Raw genomic sequence first — 15,904 nt, 5'->3', positions numbered from 1 at the left:
GCCCTGCACCCTCAAAAGTGTTCCCAGTTGGTTGGTAAAAGTTTTATGGTCTTCTTATTAATTGGAAGTCATTGGCCCAAAGATCCAAATACAAAGAAAACCTGACTCCTGCCCTGAAAGGGTTCATGAAAATGGAAGAGGCAGACAGGAAAAGGGCTAACTACAGTACAAATCAAAAGGTGATATATGCTATAACATAAGAATGAGCATTCATACCCAGAAGTGATGACATTTGAACAGAGTTTTGGAGGATGAGTGGGAATGGAACACTCTAGATACAAAAGGTCACGTCATGTTGGAGAGAGGCCAGCATCCAAAGTGGTCAGACAGAAAAGAACCTCAGTGTCACACTTCATTCTGTATGAAAGACTCTAGGTCCACCCACATCTCTACAAATGATCCAATTTCATTCTTTCTCTATGGCTGAGTAATATTCCACTGTAGATATGTACTACATTTCTATAGATATGTACCACATTTTCTTTATCCATTCATCTGTTTTTGAACATTTAGGTTGTATTAATAGATATACGTGGAACCTAGAAAAATGGTAGAGACAAAGCTACTTCCAGGGAAAGAATAGAAACGTAGACATAGGGAACAGACATGTGGACACAGAGGTATAAGGAGAGGGTGGGAAGAATTGAGAGATTAGGATTGATGTATATACACTGCCATGTGTAAAACAGCTAGTGGGAACATGCTGTAAAGCACATCAGCTCAGTGCTCTGCGATGACCCTCATGGTTGGGATGGTCAGGGGAAGGGAAGGCCCAAGAGGGAGGGGATCTATGTATACGTATAGCTGACTCACTTCTTTGTACAGCAGAAACTAACACAACATTGTAAAGCACTTACACTCTAATAAAAATTTATTAGAAAAAGAATTTTAGTGTCTCTGCTGGCAAAAGCTGAAAAGTTAGCCTTGAAGATGAATTATCAAGGGCCTAGAATATCACATCAAGGAATTTGGAGCTGAAAATGTCAGCATTGAGGAGTCCTGATGGATTTCTAATCGGAGGATCCATAGGATCCAATTTGGCTTTTGAATAGAAAACTCCAGCTTCTTTGTGGAGGATGAACTAGAGCAAGGAGATAGATGATGGCTGCACTTCAAATGGAATAGAATTCGGTGCTGCAGGTATCAGAGCCTGACTGCTACCTTATATGAAGCTTGATTACTATGACTTTGGGAGTCCAGAAATAAAAAAGTAGCCTTATCTATAAATGATGTTCAAGAAAAGGAAGAATATTTACAACCCTAGGAAGCTGTGTCAGCCAAACAGTACAAGGGACTGAAGAGATATTACAAAAGGTTTGACGAGTTTATAACTCCAAAGGTTATGACAATGTTTATACACTATAAATTCTATAATAAATCGTAAGACCAAATGATCCCATGGAAAGGTTTGTGACAGAGCCAGAAGTACTAATGAAGGACCTTTTGCCTTCACTGACAGGAATGAATAATTTATAATAATCATGTATTCCAGACCAAGTCAGTGAAAAACCTAACAAATTAAAGATTTGGATTTTATTTCAATAAAGTAGCCTGCTGGCAATGTTCATAACCAAAATAGGCTGGCTAGAAAAAGGCTTTCATAGCAAAGAGAGAAAAACTAATTTCTCAGCTATGCTCTCTTATCCTTTTTTTTTTCTTTATTCATTCCTTCTTCTCTCCTCTCCTTCTCTTTCTCTCCCCCTTCTTGCAAAGCAGTAATGATAAAAATTTTGAAAATAACATAACTTCAATTGAATATTAATTCCAATGATCAGTGGATCACACAAAGAAACTATATCATTCTAACATTCAATTGTCAACAGAGAGGTTAAAAAAATGTTTAAAAAAGCCTTATTTATACAATCAGAGAGATAATTTGCTCAGCTTTCTGAAAGGGAGATTCTACGCAGATAAGATTGCAGGCTATATGTGTCCATTAATTAAGGCAGATTTCCCACTATTTGTGAAGGATTCCAAAAGATCACAGAGAATCACCATTAAGAGTCACTTTTATTAGTTTTCCCCGATATGACTTTAATTTTTGAGAAACTTCTTTCACTAAACAAGCATTATTTTAATCACAGAAAACTTATTTTCTTATTGTTTTATTCATCACACATAAGACTTTCCTGCCAATCAAAGTTTCTGATCGTTAGGAAAAAAAAATCTCTGTTATCATACCAAGTTGATATGATTTTAGCCAAAAGCAAAGAAACCTGACATTTTATTTAGCCCACAGGGATTTATCTCAGGTTAGCAAAATGATTTCTGTTAGCATTTTTGAAATATTGAAAATACCTCAAGAAGTTCATTAAAATCTTCAAGGACCCTGAGGGATGTAGAAACCTTTTGACAGAGAACTTGTGGGCCAGAGAATAGACTTTCAAAGGGTGATTGAGAATAAGCAAACCTGATAAGCATCATATTCCCCAATTCCTATAGATCCATTCTATTTGACAAGAACTCAGTGCACACCAGCTAGTCATGCATCAGGACTAAAGTAGACACTGACAATACAAAGACTAAATTTCTTGTCCCCCAAAAGTTCACGGTCTAGTCAGGGAAACAGAGATGCAAATAAACCCAATACAATTTAATGAGGGTTCCACGGCACACACTACCTTGGTGCCATACTTGTAGAGGCATCATTTCCCAACTCTGCCCTGGGGAGCCTGGGAAGGCTTCCAGAGGAGTCTCAACTGAGCCCATGGGAAAGAAACAGCCAGCAATTCAGCAGGAGAAACAACATGGTGCACTGGTTCCACAGTGTACGGAGTACAGTACAGGACACTGGCTAAACCCAGACTGTGACAACAGACCCCGGGGCCCGCCCTCCACCACTCAGAAGCTGATGACTTCCCCCAGTTACTTAACCTAAGTCTCTAGTTTCTCTGTAAAGTAGGAACATCTAATTTGTGGAGTCATTAAGAGGGTCAAAGGGCACACAAAGCATTTAGCTCCAAGCTTGGTACGTAATAATTACTGTTTACAGGTGCTAGTTCTCTATTGCTTTTAAAAAGTATACTGGATTCTTCCCTGGTGGCCCAATGGCTAAGACTCCACGCTTCCAATGCAGGGGGCCCAGGTTTGATCCCTAGTCAGGGAACTAGATCCCGCATTCCCCAACTAAGTGTTGACATGCCGCAACTAAAAGAAAGAAAGAAAGTATACTGATTGTAGGAGAGTACCTTTGGGCGGGATGGCAGGGGCTAGGTACTGAAGAATTTCTCTGCTAAACTAAAAAGGTAGCATTGCCTTCTGTGGGTCCTTGAAGGATTTTAAGTGGAGAGTAAGGAGTCACATAGAGAACCTGCCGGCAACGCAGGAGATGCAGGTTCCATCTCTGGGCCCAGAAGATCCCCTGGAGAAGGGAATGGTTACCCATTCCAGTATGCCTGCCTGGAGAATTCCATGGACAGAGAAGCCTGAAGAGCTGTAGTCCACAGGGTCGCAGAGTTGGACACGACTGAGGCACTAACACTTTTACTTCTTTCATTTCAAGGAGTAACATGATATGATTTTTGACAGAAAAATCACTATAGCTGTAGTTTGTAGAACGTGTTGAAGAAATGGGAGACTTGGAGTCATAGGATTAACTAGGAAACTTATCACAATGGCAACGAATAAGCTTAAGTGTCACTAAATGATAATAGTTGTAACTGTGATTGCCACGATGAATCTGCTAAAGGAAGGAAAATATTAGTTTCATCCACTCACACCAGATCTACAATATTCTGTGAAAACTTCCTCTTCCTGAAGTGTTTGCTTTTCTCCTTAGGGCAACAAAACATCTTTTGAATTAGCATAGCAACCCATGTGGGAACTTCTTGTCAGCTCAACACAGGGAAACGTATAGAAAGTCTTTTCTAAAAGAGTTCCACACCTGTAAAAAGCCTCTCTGCCTTAAGTGTGAGGACTTAACTAATGGGATAAATAAACCCTCTTTGAAATGCAGAAGCGGCATCGAGGGAGCCTCTAGGAAGTCGCATTTGATATGCACAAGCATCTTGAAGAACAGTTTCCCCATCCTGGTCCCCACGTGACAGTTTTGCAAACCAGGGAAGAGCACCAACAGCACAGGGTCTTCACAGCTTGATCTCGACCCCCACCCCCACCCCCACCCCCACCCCTACAGCCCACTGCAGCTGGGTGAGAATACTTGTCGCAAACCACCTTTTGCCAGAAACCTCCAACTTCAGGCTAACACCAGACCACCAGGGGAGATGGGGAGCTTGAGAGCTATGAGTCAGAAAAAAGAGAGCACTAAATTTAGGGGGATCTTGAAGCAATGGTAGGAAAGGAGTTCTGCCCACCAGGAATACTACTCTATCATCAGTGTTCCCCGTATTCTAAACAGGTGAACCACTAACAAAACTTGTTCTGGATAGATAAAGTAGAAAGGGAAACCCCAACAGTTTTAAACAAAAGTTCTTAGGCAAGGGGGTGGGGAAATGAGAGAGTATCTAGGAGGGGAGAAAAGGAACTTGCAGCTGAAAATAAAGTGCCATATTTGAAGGTACTATGTTTTACCCAAATGGCTTCTTCACAGCCTGTTAACCAATAGCTGAGGCTCTTTCCTATACCCAAGACCAGCCAGATGTGATAACTTGTGCTAGACGCATCTCAGTGGCATTTATAAAGGCAGCTAGCTACTTGCAGCCCAGGGAGTTAGAAGCAACCCACACTAATTCCAGTCACGTGCAAGGTCAAGGTACACAGCTCTGCAAGCAATAGTGCTGGAAAGAGTCCTGTACCTTCACCCCAACTCCATCTGGAGTCCTTGGAAAAGCCTTCCGAAAAACTCTGTAAGAAAAATTTCTAAAATGTCAACTTTGGGAAAACTGGCAATTTTTGCGCCATTTTTTTTAAACATCTTTTTGCATTTTCCACAAGAGTTACTTTTCTATAATGGAAAATTACCTTTTTCTATCATTTTACTCCTCTATAATGCAATTAAATCAGTTGCTTTCATCACAATCATACATAATTTATTAGAAATCAGCTCTAAATGTATTGTGCTATTAAAATATAATCTCCCCCTTGGTCTGCCTCAAACTGCAGTAAAGCTTAGTCTACATGCGAAAGAAAAAAAAAGTTATATACCTGTATAATGCCAGAAGTACACAAAATCTATAGATGCAGAATCAAAGGAAGAGTGCATAGAAATGCAGCTGAATAACCATGGCACCCCACTCCAGTACTCTTGCCTGGAAAATCCCATGGACGGAGGAGCCTGGTAGGCTGCAGTCTATGGGGTCGCTCAGAGTCAGACACGACTGAGCGACTTCACTTTCACTTTTCCCTTTCATGCACTGGAGAAGGAAATGGCAACCCACTCCAGTATTCTTGCCTGGAGAATCCCAGGGACGGGGGAGCCTGGTGGGCTGCCGTCTCAGGGGTCACACAGAGTCAGACACGACTGAAGCGACTTAGCAGCAGTAGCAGCAGCAACCGTTACGAAGAGGGAAAAATTCGGAAAGTAACTAAAAATTGTTATGATTCTAATAAACATGAGAAAGAAGAAATGGATTATTCAAGTTCAAAATTATCCATTGTACTCTGCAGAAAGTTTTGACTTCTGGCATGTGCAACAAGAAACAAAGCAGAAAGAGCGAAGAACTTGTGAATGGTTCAATCTGGAAGTAAAAATAGGAGCTTTTACAAAGAGAAAAACAAACACATCAGTGGGTCAGATGTAATAGATATGGTTTAATGAATAAAATTCAGATGTCTTGCCTGATTGCTAAGTTTCCCAAGTAGATATTTATAAGTAGGGTTTTTTTTAAGTATAAAGCATTATAAAAATCTAGCCCTTATAGAATGATCCTTTACATGCTGTATATCTTGTGTGTGTGTCTGTATGTTTTACACAAAGCACAAGGAGCCACTGTGGTCCTTCTCCAAGGATTTCCAGTCTAAAATGTGGCAGGAAAAGAATCAAGAGACTGACTCTAAACAAGTGGGAGAGATAGTCTGAGTGATACCATTGAAGGAAGCCATTGAAGATTTTCAAGGGAAGATTTTTCTAAGATCAAAGATTGAAGGCAGGAGGAGAAGGGAACAACAGAGGATGTGATGGTTAGATAGCATCACCAACTCAATGGACATGAGTTTGAGTAAACCCTGGGAGTTGGTTATGGACAGGGAGGCCTGGCATGCTGCAGTCCATGGAGTCATAAAGAGTCGGACACGACTGAGCGACTGAACTGAACTGAATAAACAATTAAGACATAAACATTCACCTGTAGACATCTGTAGTGAACAAAACATTGTTAGTTTTATTTTTTTAATAAAACTGTTCCCTAGAATTTTCTCTTATGTCATTTAATATCTCTTTTAGGATAACTCATGGGATTTATGATAAATCCCATTCAGGGCTAAGAGTAACAACAAGAAAAAAAAAATCTTTCCTAATGAACAACTAATCCTTTCCTTATTTAACAATGAAACCATCTAAGAGAGGATATTTCTCTCTTTCCCTTGACTACCAGGAAGTTCTGAGAAAATTTCCTTCCCCCAGGATTTACCCATCCCATTATCCATCTTTTGATGTTTATCTTTTGCTGTTTTATCCTTGTGTAAAGGTCCTTGTATCTTATTATGTCTTTTGAAAAGCTTTTATCTCATTCAAAGTTGGGAGGTGAAGAGTAGGAGGAAGAAGAGGGGAAGTGCTCCAAGTGGTGAAAAGAGGGATGAATGGCCAATAAATTTTGAAGCCATTTTTCTGGATTTGGAGAAACAATAAACACAACTCCTGCTTTGCAAAAGGTAACCCTGGCCCAGAGTCCTGTTCTACCCTAGGGTCTTTTAAAGTTAATAGACAATAATAGAAAGCCTTTCACCTGTGAAGTCAGGGAGACTTCATTTGAAACCCCAGCTCTGCCTCTTGGCAGCTGAGTGACTTTAGTCAAATCACTTTACTCTCTGGGCCTCAGATAATAATACCTTTTTAGCAGAGTTGATATCAAAATTAAATGAAATTTATGAAAATTAAATTTAAGTGAAATTAAACAAGACAATGGATACCAAGCAAATAGTGTATTATATGGCACACAGTGTGCCCCTCGGGAAGTGCAGTCTTCCTCCTTTCTTTCTTTATTTTCCCCAAGGGCACACTCTTTTTCTAAGACATTAGACATAGTGTTGTCTAAGGAGGAAAATTCAGTGAGGCAGTTGATGACAGACAAAAGCCATCACCAAAGACTTCTTTTATTGTTTTTCTCCTTAGAAACTGTGGCTCAGCTAATAAAGAATCCACCTGCAATGCGGGAGAACTGGGTTTGATCCCTGTGTTGGGAAAAACCCCTAGCTACCCACTCCAGTATTCTGGCCTGGAGAATTCCATGGACTGTATAGTCTGTAGGGTTGCAAAGAGTCAGACAGGGCTGAACAACTTTCACTTTGGCGGGGGGGCGGGTAAGAGGGATCCCTAGCCAACTGGATCAGTTAATTATTAACTTTCTTATTTTGTACATATAATAATATATAATTGCCAATTAGAGTTTCTGATCAACTTGAGGTTCTTATTGTTCTTGATATTATTTTAAATAATTCAAGTCAAAAGCAAAACCCACTTAACATTTTAAACAGTCTGAAGCATCTTAAAGGTCTGCAGATTTCAGAAGTATCTAAAGGTGCTAGGATGTTTATTTCACTGCCTGGCTGACTTGTAGGCGTCTGGAAGCTTCCAGTGGGGCATCGCTAGTATGGTGGCTGATGGGGCAGCTATTTCCGGTGAAATCTGCCAGGCATGAAACACACACACCACAGGACATCAGAACCAAAAGACATGGTATTCATAGAGAATGAACTGTCTCTCCATGCCCTAGAGGGGTCCAGTTAGCCATTAGGTGACAATACTTGGTTGGAGGGGTCACTATATTGTAGAATGTGATTCTTAGCTTTCAGGTGCAGAAACTCAATTTTTTAAGTGCTTAGCAGACTCAATAGTCTGACATGTCCTAACCAAAATTAAAATAAAATATATACTCATTCCCAGACTTATTATGTTTTAATAGGAAAAGAACATGCTTTCTCGGTGGCTGAAATACTTAGGTCCACCAAGTAGAATATCTTCTTACATGTATCATCCTATCCTGATTCTTTTCTTTTTAATATCTTACCATCTTATTTCTCAATTATCCTAAATAAAGCTGAAAGAAAAAAAGACTTTTTGAGAGCCATTTATGTAGAGTTACACAGACCTAGCTAGCTTACTTCTTCCCACTGCTCTACAGTATTCTATAGTATGACTATAGTATATTTTATCCATTCCCTTCTCGTACATGTGTACAAGAGATTCTGTAAGTATATACCTAGAGGTAGAATTGCTGATTTATAGGCTATGGGCCTTCCAATATGATTACACCCGTTCATACTCCAGAAGCCATATTGGTTTGCTTCCCCATGTTCTGAACTGCAAATAGTACTAGACTCTCTAAGTTTTCCAAACTCAGGAAACTAAAATTAAATCCCACTGGTATTTCATTTTTAGCTCCCCAGATTATTGTCAAATATATGAGCATCATCTCATATATTCATTAATCACTTGGTTCCCTATGGTTTGCTGTGAGTTACTTGTTCACTTTTTTGTCCACTTTCCTATTGGGTGGTGGGTTTTTTTAATTCTTATTTATTTATTTGTTGCCGTGCACCAGCTTTCTCTAGTTGCGGTGAGCAGGGGCTACTCTCCAGTTGCTGTGCAGGAGATTCTCACTGGAGTGGCTTCTCTTATTGCAGAGCACGGGCTCTGGTGTACAGGCTCCATAGTTGTGGCACACAGGCTTGACTGCTCTGCGGCATGGGGGATCTTTCTGGACCAGGAATCAAACCCATGTCCCTTGCACTGGCAGGGGATTGTCAAACACGGGACCACCAAGAAGTTCCTACTGGATGGTTTTGTCTTTTTTTTTTTTAATTAGCTTGATAGCATTTTTAAACGTATTTTTACATACTTATTATGTTTTAAAACTCAACATTCAAAAAACTAAGATCATGGTATCCAGTCCCATCATGTCATGGCAAATAGATGGGGAAACAATGTAAACAGTGACAGACTTTATTTTCTTGGGCTCCAAAATCACTGCAGATGGTGACTGCCACCATGAAATTAAAAAGACGCTTGGTTCTTGGAAGTAAAGCTATGACCAATCTAGACAGCATATTAAAAAGCAGAGACATTACTTTGCCAACAAAGGTCTGTCTAGTCAAGGCTATGGTATTTCCAGTAGTCATGCATAGATTTCCAGAGTCATGCATAAAGAAAGCTGAGTGCTGAAGAATTGATGCTTTTGAACTGTGGTGTTGGAGAAGACTCTTGAGAGTTCCTTGGACTGCAAGGAGCTCAAACCAGTCCATCCTATTTCCTTTCAGTCCATTTCCATTCAGAAACTCTGTCCTGAATATTCACTGGAAGGACTGATGCTGAAGCTGAAGCTCCAATACTTGGCCACCTGATGTGAAGAACTGACTCACTGGAAAAGACTCTGTTGCTGGGAAAGTTTGAAGGCAGGAGGAGAAGAGGGTGACAGAGGATGAGATGGTTGGATGGCATCACCAACTCGATGGACATGAGTTTGAGCAAGCTCTGGGAGTTGGTGATGGACAGGGAAGCCTGGCGTGCTACAGTCCACGGGGTCAACAAAGAGATGGAAGTGACTGAGCAACTGAATTGAACTGAACTGAACATGTTTTACACTTTTTGGGTAATAATCCTTTTCCTATCATATATGTTACAAATATATTGTTCTAGTCTCCTATTTGTCTTTTAACATTATTATCTCATTTGTCAAAAGAAGCAGTCTTTTCATGAATAATTTATGGGGTTTTTTTGTATATTCCTTAAAAAGTTTTCCCCTACCATAATATCTTAACAATATTCCCTATATCTTCCTCTGGTTCTGACAAGTTGAACTGATTTATCAGAAATTTCCTTGGTGGCCATGGAATCAGAGCGAGAAAAATGATCATGGTGACAAAGGTCATGGTAAAACCAGTGAGCAAACACTGCCATGTAGAAGAGGACACTTTTCAAGGAACCCACACTTGTATCGTTTTTGTCCAGTGCAGATGAACACAGCCAAATCTCCCTTTTTAGACTCCATTTCATCTAAATGATGCTGACCAACTGCCTTCAGTTAACACCTCTTCCTTCAGACAACTCATTAGATTTTGGCTTCCAGCAGTTCAGTTTAGTCGCTCCGTCATGGACATGTTTGTTTTCCTCTATTCCTTTGCACAGATCGCTGAGGAAGGCTTTCTTATCTCTCCTTGCTATTCTTTGGAACTCTGCATTCAAATGGGTATATCTTTCCTTTTCTCCTTTGCCTTTAGCTTCTTTTTTTCTCAGCTATTTGTAAGGCCTCCTCAGACAACCATTTTGCCTTTTTACATTTTTGTGCGGGGATGGTCTTGATCCCTGCCTCCTGTAACCATGTCATGAACCTCTGTCCATCGTTCTTCAGGTACTTGTCTATCAGATCTTGGCTTTCATAGTTGATACTAATCATTTGTGTTGCTTTGGGGCTTTTCCAAAGTGGTTTCATTGCTCTACTGTCATGAGAGTGCCTCTCTAAGACTCATAGCCTGGTCATCTTAGTTAGATAGTTTATCCCTGTTCTCCCCAACCAAACCCATATAGACAATCTCACTGAGTATGGCTAGTCTCACACATCATGTGCAGTCCTTTCTAGTTTCACTTACTTTCGAAGGGCAAACTTCATGTCTATTTACATCTCAAAAGTCCAGTCATATCATCTCATCTTTGTGTTCTAAAAATTAAAAGAAACTTGTAATAAACAAGGGTGCTTGGAAAGAAAGGTGATCAAGTGGTCTCGCAGGCACTGATAAAGGGACACAATGAACTTGTCAGTAAAATCCATATTAGACACTTTTCCTTTTCAGATTCTATTTGTCCACTGAGCAGTCTTCACCCAAGTCAGAACTGTACCACGGCCTGCAGGTGTTCCAGAATTCTAGTTTATAGTGCTGATTTCTATCATATTTGCCCAAAAGGTTCTCAAGAAATTATCTGAAAACAGAACATCAAGATGTTATCAGTGAATTGATTCTGCATCTTTGTGTGAACAGGGGTCCTTTATCTTTCACCTGCTTCAGAGCAAACGCCTGACCTCCAGCACAACCCACACATACTCCCCAGCAAGAGTTCTGATAAGGGCTTGCCCTTCGAGAGATTCTAGAAGCTAAAAACAACCCTGGCAACCTCATGATGACAGTCTCTGGCCTGTACTGTGCGGGGAGCATTTAGCTCCCTGTAGCTTCTCTATAATGCCAGCTCGTGTGCAGGTGATCCCCTCAAGTTTGTCAGAAACACACAGCAAATGGGCATGAACTCCATAGAACAGTTCATCTCTTTCTGATGTGCTCTTGATTCCCTCTGTGTCCTCGGGCAAGTCATTTTACCTCCTTTAGCCTGAATCTCTAATCTCCAAATGCAGTAGGTTAGACTAGACGACCTTAAGAGCCCTCCCATCTGTAACTTACAATGATTCCATGATTCTTATGAGTTTACTTCAAAAACTCTATTTTCATTCAAGGTGTGGTTGCAATCAGGAATATTCTTGCATATGGCTTATGAAACCTTCCCTACTGTTTTAGAGTCACAGTTTGTACACCAACCAGATTCTTTTTATTGAGAAATACTTGACATATAACATTACATTAGTTTCAGGTATACAACATAAGGATTCAATGTTTGTATATATTGGGAAATGATCACCATAACATCCATCAACACATAGTTACAAATTTTTTTCTCTGTGATGAGAACCTTTAAGATTTACTCTATTAGCAACTTTCCTTCTTTCTTCCTTTCTTTAACAACTTTTAAATATGTAACACAGTATTATTACCTAGGACTTCCCAGGTGGTATAGTGGTAAAGAATCTGTCCACTAATGCAGGAGAGGCAAGAGAGGCAGGTTCAATCCCTAGGTCAGGAAGATCTCCTGGAGTAGGAAATGGCAACCCATTCCAGTATTCTTGCCTGGGAAATTCCATGGAGAGAGGAGCCTGGTGGGCTACAGCCCATGTGGTCACAAAGAGTCAGACATGACTAAGTGACTCAGCGCACACACACATTATTAACTGGAGTTACCATGCTGCACATAGCATCCCCAGGACTTATTTTATTTTATAATTGGAAGTTTGTACCTTTTGATCACCTTCACCCATTTTCACTACCACAACCACAATTACCACCACACCCCCACCTCTGCCAACCACTAACCTGTTCTCTGTATCAACGAATTAGAGTTTGTTTTGTTTTGTGTTTTTAGGTCGACATACAAGTAAGATAATACAGTATTTGTCTTTCTCTGTCTGATTTATTTCATTTAGTGTGATATCCTCAAGGTCCATCCAGGATGTCACAAATGATAAAATTTCCTTCTTTTTTATCCATTCATCCATCAGTGGACACTCTGGTAAAGATTTTGATGATGTTAGTAATTTGACACATTTAAAGAAAACTGAAACTTTCTAGCTCTAGCTACCCAGGCCCTTTCATTTTTAGGAACACAGCTCAGTTCAGTTCAGTTCAGTTCAGTCGTTCAGTCGTGTCCAACTCTTTGTGACCCCAGCTTCCCTGTCCTTCATCATCTCCCAGAGCTTGCTCAAACTCATGTCCATCAAGTCAGTGATGCCATCCAAACCATCTCATCCTCTGCCATCCCCTTCTTCTCCTGCCCTCAATCTTTCCCAGCATCAGGATCTTTTCCAATGAGTCAGTTCTTCGCATCTGGTGGCCAAAGTATTGGAGCTTCAGCTTCAGTATCAGTCCTTCCAGTGAATATTCAGGACTGATTTCCTTTAGGATTGACTGGTTTGATCTCCTTGCAGTCCAAGGAACTCTCAAGAATCTTCTACAACACCACAGTTCAAAAGCATCAATTTTTCAGCACTCAGTTTTATGGCCCAACTCTCACATCCATACATGACTACGGGAGCACAGCTACATCAAGCTAAATAACTACCATCATGACAGTTGTACACTCTTGCTGACAAAGAAGGACATTCAAAAGAGAACCACAAATATAGATGATCAGAGAACAAAAGATCAAAACACAGACTCAAACCTCAATGAATTTCTGTAGTATCTGACTCCCCTGGTGGCTCATGGTAAAAACGACTGCCTACAATGCAGGAGACCAGGGTTTGATCCCTGGGTCAGGAAGATCCCCTGGAGAAGGAAATGGCAACCCACTCCAGTACTCTTGCCTGAAACATCCCATGGACAGAGGAGCCTGGTAGGCTACAGTCCATGGGGTCGCAAAGAGTCAGACACGACTGAGGGACTTCACTTTCACTTTTCACTCTCTAAGCATACTTACTAACTGTAACTTAGTCACCTCCTCCAAAAAATAAAATTCTTTAAGAGTTTTGTAAAGCCAATTAATCCAGTTTGTTGTTTACCAAATTAATATATATCAGAATATAGTTTCTCTTCTCCATTTAAGTGTATATTTAAATAGATAAAACAGTTTCTGATCTATTTTGAAAGTGAAGTTGCTCAGTTGTGTCCAACTCTTTGAGACCCTATGGACTGTAACCTACCAGGCTCCTCCGTCCATAGGATTTTCCAGGCAACAGTACTGGAGTGGGTTGCCATTTCCTTCTCCAGGGTATCTTCCTGACCCAGGGATCAAACCCGGCTCTCCTGCATTATAGGCAGACACTTTTACCACCTGAGCCACCAGGGGAGATCTATTTTGAGCCTGTTTTTATTTCCTAAGACTAACTTTCCTTATCAAAATCTCTTTCCCCTGATTTAATAACTCTCTATCGGCAAAGTAAAATGAAAAGAGACTGGGTTACAGTTCTATACAAACCAAGTTATGAATTCACACTGTACTAGGTATTAGGGAACACAAAAATATAACTTACAGTCCCCAGCTTGGAAGAGTTTGTGGTAGTGGCAATGAGAGAAAGAGGGGTGACATACAGAAAACCACGCTGTGTTAAAGCTAACTAAATGAGTTTCACTTTGCAGGTTCCAGTTTGCAACTTTTATCTAATCACCTAAGATCTCAGACAGCAGAGTCCTCTTGCCTCATGAACTCTGGACTTTTTGCTTTATATCTGCACTAACTTTTCCTATCTCCTTTTCTCTTGTTGCTACCTGTCAAGCAACAAAGGGCTTCCTTGGTAGCTCAGCTGGTAAAGAATCTGCTTGCAATGCAGGAGACCCCAGTTGGATTCCTGGGTCAGGAAGATTCCCCTGGAGAAGGGATAGACTACCCACTCCAGTATTCTTGGGCTTCCCTGGTGGCTCAGGTGTAAAGAATCCGCCTGCAATGAGAGAGACCTGGGTTTGATCCCTGGGTTGGGAACAAAGCAACAAAGACCATTGAAAGGACTCCATGTGGGTGTTATAATGCTCTGGAACTTACATCTAAATTAATATTCCATAAAATCATCCTTATGCTCCACTATTGCACCAGAAAATGTGGGAACATATAAATGCATTGCATACAGGTTCATCTTCTGCTCAATCCACTTCAATAATATCCTCTTAAATGTAGAAAGAAACAGGGATGAGGAGTCCTGATTCTCAAAATCTCTTCTCCCTCATAATACATTATGAAGGATACACAAAGTTGATTTTAAAAAATACAGTGACCTAGAGAAGAGCTTAATTGCGAGGGAGCATTTTGAATCCTGAGAAGGTGGGAAATGCAACAAGAACTAAAGAAGTTTTGAAAACATGAACAAAAATTAAATTTTATATTAATAAATTCTTTTTCTAAATTATCTAGCATAGATTAGCACTTATGGAGAAAACTTTTATAGAGTCTACAGAGAGGCAAACTAGAATACTGGAAAACATTTTAATTTTTTTAAAAGAAGATTTTAAATTAGACTTCAATTGCTTAACAGTAAGGGTCAGAGGAATGAGAAGTTTTATTATATCTTCATGATCACTGCCTCTGAGCTAGATCCTGTTTTTGCACTGGGGATATAATGCTGTGACAATGGGATGAGATTCAAGTGTGGTCCCTGCCATCGTGGGGACAGTAATTAAAGAGTCACAAAATAAATGTGTAACTACACATCCCAAGAAGGACTATGAAGGAAAATCACAAGGCATATATAATAGGGACAAGAATGGAGATTCTGACCAGCTGGAGCAAAATCACACTAAAACTTGATAGGAGGGCAAGGCATTATAAGACACCAGTAAGTAGCATTCTGATTTTTCAATACTGCAAATTATTTCAACAGACCACTGTATTTGTAGCTCAGAGATAACACAAAGGGAGGGATGTCAAAGGATCAGTCATTGTACCTATGTCTCCCCTTTGTTGAAGACACCACAGACCAAGGCCTGTTAAGCATCTTCAGCTTAGCTGATTATCCATCCAAAGATGAACTGGCTCACTCATCAAACCAAAAGAGATTGATGAATAGCAGTTTATTAACTTACAACAGGAGGTATGCCCTTCCGGTGCCTAGAATTCTGGTGGCTGCTGTCAAGGGACCCAGGAGGCCTAAGAAGCTTCGCTTTCCTGCTAAGAATGCTGATCTTATCTTGAACACATTTATGCTCCTTTCTTTCACTCCTAGAAGATAATCTTATCTCAAAGTTATTCTGAGGGTGCTTCTCAGATACCCCTACATACCCATCCCAGAAGCTAGGCTGCACATTAAATTAGTTTGGAAATCCCTTGCTTACTACAAATTGACGGTGTAAAAAAGATTGTTTAAATTACTTAAAAGAACTAAAGCTCTACAAGCACTTCAGAAAATGCCAATTAAAATACAAATAATTCACACACTCATAGATATTATTCTTATCTAGCTATTGCACAGGCATATGAATAAAAGGAAGACGGAACTAATGAATCAATGAGTGAAAGACGACTGAACTCACAATTTTGGAGTCATAT

The sequence above is a fragment of the Bos taurus genome, chromosome 9 (genome assembly GCF_002263795.3).
Source record: "Bos taurus isolate L1 Dominette 01449 registration number 42190680 breed Hereford chromosome 9, ARS-UCD2.0, whole genome shotgun sequence".
Lineage (NCBI taxonomy): Eukaryota > Metazoa > Chordata > Mammalia > Artiodactyla > Bovidae > Bos > Bos taurus.
This window is presented reverse-complemented; position numbering follows the sequence as displayed.